Consider the following 7,755-nt stretch of genomic DNA (forward strand, 5'->3'; position numbering starts at 1 on the left):
AGTGCTGGGATTAAAGGCGTGTGCCACCACTGCCCGGCTGTGTATGTGTGTGTGTATCTTTAAAGAGAGAGATAAAACAAAAACTAACACATCAGATTTGGACAAAACAAACCAGCAGAAGAAAAAGAGCCCAAGAAAAGGCCCAAGAAACAGACCCACTGGTTCACACACTCAGGAATCCCATAAAAACACTAAACTGGAAGCCATACTATGTACACATATTATGAGAGAGAAGAAAAAAATTAGATAATTACTGAGCCATCCCTGTATCTCTGGGAAGAAGCCTACATGATCATGTGGATGATCTTCCTGAGGTGTTCTTGGATCTGGACTGCAAGCACTTTATTGAGAACTTTTGCATCTATGTTCAGAAGGCAAACTGCTCCATAATTCTCTTTCTTTGTTGGGTCTTTATGTGGTTTAGGTATCAGGGTAACTGAGGCCTCATAAAACAAACTGAGCATTGTTCCTTCTGTTTCTATTCTGTGTGATAATTTGAGGAGTATTGGCATTAACTCTTTTCTGAAAGGCTGGTAGAATTCTGTGCTGAAATCATCTGGCCCTGGGTTTTTTGGGTTGGGAGACTTTCAGTGACTGCTTCTATTTCACTAGGGGTACAGGTCTGTTAAAATTGCTTATTTGACCTTGATTTAACCTTGGCAGATGGCTTGCATGGAGGAAATTATCCATTTCTTTTAGATTTTCCAAATTGGTTGTTTACAGGTTCTTAAAGTATGTCCTTATGATTCTCTGGATTTTCTTGGTGTCTGTTGTTATATCCCTCTTTTCATCCCTGATTTTATTTTACATATTCTATCTCTGCCTTATAGTTAATTTGGATAAGGATCTGCCAATCTTATTGATTTCCCCAAAGAACCAAATCTGTTTCGTTAATTTTTGTATCATTTGTTTGTATTTTATTGATTTCAGCTCTGAGTTTGATTATTTCTTGCCATCTACTCCTTTGGGGTGTGATTTCTTCTTTTTGTTCTAGAGCTTTCAGGTGTCCTGCTAAGTTGCTGTGATCTCTCTGTTGGTTTGTTTTGGTTTTCTTTAATGGGGACACTTAGTGTTGTGAACTTGCCTCTTAGCACAGCTTTCATTGTGTCCCACAAGTTTGGGTATGATGTGCATTCATTTTCATTGACTTCCAGGAAGTCTTTAATTTCTTTCTTGACCCAGTTTTATTCAATAGTGAGTTGTTCAGTTTCCATGAGTTTGTTAGCGTTCTGTTGTTTCTGAAATCCAGTTTTAATCCATGGTGGCCAGATAGGATGCAAGATGATTTTTCAATTTTTTTGCATCTATTGAGACTTACTTTGTGTCTGAGTATGTGGTCAATTTTGGAGAAAGTTCCATGAGGTGCTGAGAAGAAAGTATATTATTCTGTGTCTGGGTGAATATTCTGTAAATATCTGTTAGGGCCATTCAGTTTTTAATGTCAGCTTGGGCATTCCCCTGTTCAGTTTTTTTCTAGATGACCTGTCTGTTGGTGAGAGTGGCATATTGTAGTCTCCCACTATCATTTTGTGAGGGTCAGTATGTGATTTGAGCAGCAGTAATGTTTCTTTTACAAACTTGGGTGCCCTTGTGTTTGGTGAATAGATGTGAAGAATGCAATGTGCTCCTGGTGGACTTTTCCTTTGGAGGGTATGTTGTAGTGTCCTTCTCTGTCTCTTCTGACTCGTTTTTGTTTGAAGTTTGTTTTGTCAGATCTTAAAATGGCTTGTTTCTTAAGTCTATTTTCTTGGAATATCTTTTCACATCCTTTTACCCTGAGGTGATGTCTATCCTTAAAGTTAAGGTGTGTTTCTTGGATCCAGCAGAAGGATGGATCCTGTTTTTGCATCCATTCTGTTCATCTGTGTCTTTTTGTTGGGGAATTGAGACCATTGGTGTTGAGAGATATCAATTAGCTTTGTTTGTTGATTACTGTTCTTTGATTGTTGTTGTGGCATGTGTGTGTTTGTGTTTGTGTGTGTGTGTGTGTGTGTGTGTGTGTGTGTGTATTTGCTCTCTTTTGACTTGCTGGTCTGGGATTATTTATTTCTTCTATTTTCTTGTGTAACTTCTTTGGGTTGGAGTTTTCCTTCCTGCATCTTCTGTAGGCTGGATTTTTAGATACATATTACTTGCCTTTGTTTTTTTATCAAGGAATGTCTTATTTTCTCCATATATTGTGATTGAAATTTTGCCTGCTAACGTAGTCTGGGCTGGCACCTGTGGTCTCTTAGATTCTGTAGAACATCCAGACTGTAGAACATCCAGACTGTAGAACATCTAGGCCCTCTGGCTTTTCGAGTCTCTTGAGAAGTCAGGTGTTATTCTAGTAGGTCTGTCTTTATATGTTACTTGGTCTTTTACCCTGGTAGCTTTTAATATTCTATATTTGGTTTGTGTGTTCAGTGTTTTCATTATTATGTTCTGAGGGGGATTTTCTTTTCTGTTCCATTCTATTTGGTGTTCTGTATGATTCTTGTACCTTCATAGACATCTCCTTCTTTAGGTTAGGGAAATTTGCTTCTATGATTTTGTTGAAGATATTTTCTGTGCCTTTGACCTATGTTTCTCCTACTTCCTCTATTCCTTTTATTCTTAGATTTTTGTCTTTTCATAATGGCCCAGATTTCCTGGATGTTTTGTGACATGATTTTAAAAAATTAACATATTCTTTGATTGAGATATTCATGTCTTCTATCCTTTCTTCAATGCCTGAGATTCTCTCTTCCATCTCTCATGTTCTCTTGGTGAGGCTTACCACTGAGGTTCCTGTCCAAGTTCTTGAATTTTTCGTTTTCAGATTTGCCTCATTTTGGGTTTTCTTTATTGATTCTATTTCCACTTTCAGGTCTTGACCAGTTTTATTCATTTCCTTCCACTGTTTGTCAATGTTTTCACAGATTTCTTTAAGGGATTTCTTCATTTCCTGTTTGAGGACTTCTATCATATTCACAAAGGCTGTTTTAAGGTCCTTGTCTTGTGTTTCGGCTCTGTTGCAGTTCTCAGGGCCTGCTGTGGGAGGGTTGCTGGGCTCTAGTGGAGATGTATTGTCCTGGCTGTTAGGGATTTTTTTTTCTCGTGCTGGTGTTTAGGCATCTGGTTTGTGAATATTCTAATTCCAGGTGCTGAAGTCCAGTCTTCTTTTGGTTGGCTGGGTGCTTTCTTCCTTGGTTTCTACTGCCCTCTCTGGTTCTTAGGAAGGTGCAGTGGTTGTGTGTTCCCTGGTAGGGAATTCTTCTGGAATCCTGATTGGTATGGCCATTGGGGTTCCAGGTAAAATAGGTTTCTAGGTATTGGGAGCTGACACTTAGGAATGGGGGAAGGGCTGGGGGTGGTGCTGAGGGGGTCCACAAGCTGGAGAAAAGCAGGGTGTTCTGCCAGGATTTGCTGAGTTCCCTGGGAGTGGGGGCAGAGAGTGAGGAGAGGCCACAACAGGTAGTCCGTTACAGAGCTGGAGATGAGCCTGCGGATTAGGTTGGAGAGGGAAAAATCTGCAGTTAGCCTACTTGCTTCCCTGGCTGGAGTGGCCTGTGGGTTACCAGGGAATGCCTGCTGGAGTTGAGGGCTGGGATGAAGTGATGAGTGAGGGGAAGGAAGACTGGAGGAGAAGATCTGAGTGATACGCCAGAGGAAGGGGCAGAGAGGAATGGTCTGCTACAGAGCTGGAGATGAAACTGGGGGTTGGATTTGGAGGAGAGGTGGAAGAGGTGAAGCTCTGCAGTTAGTTTCCCCGACCCGCTGGCCAGAATCCTGTGGTTTTCTTTCTTTCTTTTTTGAAATCAATCCTTTCATCATTGGGAATTGACCCTCATTATCCATGCTGCTATTGTTACAAAGTACCCTTTGGTATAATCCAGCCTCTTCAATTTTCTTATCATTATTAATATTGGGATACTCTTTTTCCATTTCCTTATTTTAACCTACTCGTTATATTCAACTTCTTGTCAACAAGATCTAATTGAATCTTGCTTTCTTATCCAGATACTCTCTGGCTTTTAATTAAAGTGTTTTTATAGCGTGTGCTGGTTTGTTGAGGTAGTGGTGTGGTTGGATTGGAGTCTACCACCTTACTGTTTTGTTTTCTACTTGGTCATCTGTCACTACTTTTCTCCACTTTTCCTTTATTTTTTCTTTTTGGTGTGTGTGTGTGTGTGTGTGTGTGTGTGTGTGTGTGTGTGTGTGTTGTGCATGTGTGGGGGTGTGGGGGTATGTGCATGGCACACATGTGGGGGTCATAGGACATCTCATAGGTCCCTCTTTTTTTTTTGAAACATGGTCTCATGTAGCCCAGGCTGGCCTCAAACCTGGCCTCAAACTCACTATGTAGCCAAGAATGCCCGAGTTCTGGGATTACAGATGTGCCACCATACCTGGTTTCCATGGTGCTGGGGACTGGGCCTAGGGCCTTGTGTCTGGGAAGCACTCCACCAGTGAGCGGTATCTCCAGCCATAACTTAGTCTTACAATAGTGTCCTTTCCTTTCTCCCCATAAGTCCTTTATACAATTGTCATACATTTTATTTCTTCATATATAACAGACTCCATAATACACCATTTTTCTTTAAATAATCAATTATTCATTAAGTAAGTTTGCTTGGTTGTTTTTTGAGACAGGGTATCATGTGCAGGATGTCCTCAAATCTGCTGTGTAGCCAAAGATGACTGAACTTCTGATCCTTCTGTCTCCACCTTACTAAATAAAAATCTTAAGTTAGCAGGCATTTTAATATATCTTATATTTTAACTCATCTTCACCATGTCCAGTGTTATCCTTCCTTTGTGTAAATCCAAGTTTCAACCTGCTATCATTTCTCTTCAGCCCTAAAAGTTTCTTCCAGTAGAAGTTTCTGGATTAAAGTGGCCTTGTTTTCCATTTTTGAAGGTTATTTTTTTGCTGTGTATGTATTAGTCCATTTAAAATTATTATTATGAAAAGCCCAAGGTGGGTGAACTTGATAAAGAAGAGAGCTTTACTTAGCTCAAGGACTTTGAGTCAGATGTCCCACATGAAGTGGTCTCATATATTTGACCTCTCATGAGGACTTAACGAAAGGAGAGGGTGTGGTTGATACATTGTGCACCCCAATAAACTTATCTGGGGGTCAGAGAACAGAACAGCCACTATATTAAACGTAGAGGTCAGGCAGTGGTAGCACACGCCTTTAATCCTAGTAATCCAGACGGATCTCTGGATTAAAGGCGTGTGCTACCACTGCCTAAACTCTATGTTTAATATTACGGCTGTTCTGTTCTCTGACCCCCAGAGAAGTTTATTGGGGTACACAATATATCAACCACATTTCCCTTTTTTGTCTAAAATGAAAAAGCTTATAACTAATACAAGAAAAGTATATCCAATAAGTATATACAATATATACAGTCAAGAATTACATTAACAATGTCTAGTCCATTATCATTAGACAGATTCAGACAAAAACTCCATTATACATATTAACAATGTCATGTCCAGTCCAGTAACATTTGATAAACTCAGACAAAAAATTTCATTACTTATCGTATTTAAAACAAGTAGTTCCTTTTTAGAAGTAGATTCAATAATTGACCTTTTTATCTTTTCATATCCATATTCTATCTTTTTCTTTTTATAAAAGATTCAATAATCTGCCTTTTGTCATTTTTATATCTTCCCCCTTTTCTTTTCAGAGTATATTCAATGATCTACCCATTTATTCTATTATTTCTTTATCTTTTTTCTCAGAGTAGATTCAGTGATCTACCTCATATCTAAGCATAGGCATGGTGACTCACACCTTTAATCCCAGGAAGTGATGGCAGAAAGCAGAAAGGTATAAAAGGCGTGAGGACTAGGAACTCGAGTGGGTTAAGCTTTTAGGCTTTTGAGCAGCAGTTCAGCTGAGATTCATTTTGGATGAAGACTCAGAGGCTTCCAATCTGAGGAAACAGGATCAGCTGAGGAATTGGTAGGTGAGGTGGCTGTGGCTTGTTCTGCTTCTCGGATCTTCCAGCATTCACCCGAGTAACTGGCACTGGGTTTGTTTTTATTAATAAGACCTTTTAAGATTTATGCTACAAGGGTCATGGGGACACAGAGACCATATTGCCAGGTGGGAGGCTGGAGAGTAACTCAGGGGTCACAATCACTTTTATATAACAAATGCTCCTCCAAGAACTTACTTTTGGGTCACAGGAGAAGCTCATCATCTCTTCTGAGGGAATGTACCCAGGTAGCTTAAGATTCTCCCTACTTGGTCACACTCATTACAGATCCACACCACCTCTCAACATTGCCACACTAAAGACCAAGTATCCAACATGTGAACCTGAGGAAGACTCTCAAATATATCCAAACCATAGCCAGTCTGAAGGGATGAGCCTGCAACTGCCTCCAGGCAGACTCCCGAGTCTTCCCAGAGCAGCAAGGAACACTGGAATGATGAGGGGGGAATTACTGAAGGGGTCCTGAGTCACATTCCCTGAGTGCTTCCTCAGGGCAAGGCTCTGCACTGAGCCCCCTGGTCAGTCCGCATAAACTTGTATAAACAAAGCTAAGACTCCAAAACACTCCCATATATTTAAAAACTTTTAAATAAAGTTTTTACAGTTGTCCTTGTTAGCTTTAATTGTCAGTTTGATAGCCTAGGGTCATCTGAGAGAAGAGCTTCAACTGAGGAATTATCTAGGTCATTTTTGGCTTGTGGGCAAGTCTGTGAGGGGTTGTCTTGACTGTTGAGTGATGTGGGAGGGCTCAACTCACTGTGGGTGGTACCATTCCCTAGGCAGGCGGTCCTGAACTACATAAGACAACGAGTTGCATTGTGTATAAGCCAGCTGTGAACCAGCTAACAAGCAGCAAGCCTCAATGGTTTCTGCTGTACTTCTTCAGCTGTGAAGTTAGTTCCTTCATTAGAAGTGATGCTGTGTGGGATGGCAAGCAAGCCTGCCTTCAGCCTTCTGCCTGGAGTTCCCACCTCAGGGAAGAGTTCCATCTCTCAATGATGGACTGTCAGGTGGACTTGTGAGTTGAAATGAACCCTTTCCTTCCCTCAGTTGTTTTATCACAGCAACAGACATGAAACGGGAATGGGGTTTACCAGCACCCTCCTTAGCCACGTGTCCCACTTCCCAGATCAGGTCACTGCAGACTCCTGCTCGCATCTGTCGGCCCCAAAGGCCACGCAGTCCCGACTCCCTTCCCTCTCTTCCTGCATTCCTTCCACTGATTTCTTGCGCTCTTTTCCTTCTCATATGACCCATATCTTGCAAGTCTGTGTTTGGGCTTGTTTTTCTTTGCATAATCTAATGCCATGCCAAATCCAGTTCTCTTGCTACCACCATAGAGGTTTCTGAAACCAAATACAAGATGACATGTGGTGTGGTCTTGTACATTTTGGCTTGCCCACCCCTCTCCCCATTTTCTGTTTTAGGCACTGTTGTCTCCCTCAGGTGAAAGACACCACTGACCTCTGAAGTAGACAGTTGTGCGTGAACTCTCTGGTCCAGATTGTTACTGTGTCATTCATGATGGTAGCGGATCCTTAAGCAGCCAAGGAGCTGGCCAGACTCTTAATCACTCGACTCTACATCAGCCACTTGATTTATGCTGATGTTATATTCCCGAGAAGTGCCAGTTAATTCAAAAACATGTACAGCAAAATGATTTTTTTATCACGAGAAATGAAGAGAAAGCAGAGCAAAAGAAATGCTCTAGTTGGCTGCAAAGGGCTCCAGTCATGTAAATGGTTTTGCCATATTGCATTAATGTGAGCAGTAAAT

The 7,755-nt window shown here is 41.1% G+C and overlaps 1 pseudogene; it reads right to left on the reverse strand.

Moving 5' to 3' along the window:
* Positions 1-7,114: 7,114 nt before the first annotated feature.
* Positions 7,115-7,502, reverse strand: LOC131923924 (small ribosomal subunit protein eS24-like; annotated as a pseudogene).
* Positions 7,503-7,755: the final 253 nt, after the last annotated feature.

Source organism: Peromyscus eremicus, chromosome 14 (assembly GCF_949786415.1).
Source record: "Peromyscus eremicus chromosome 14, PerEre_H2_v1, whole genome shotgun sequence".
Lineage (NCBI taxonomy): Eukaryota > Metazoa > Chordata > Mammalia > Rodentia > Cricetidae > Peromyscus > Peromyscus eremicus.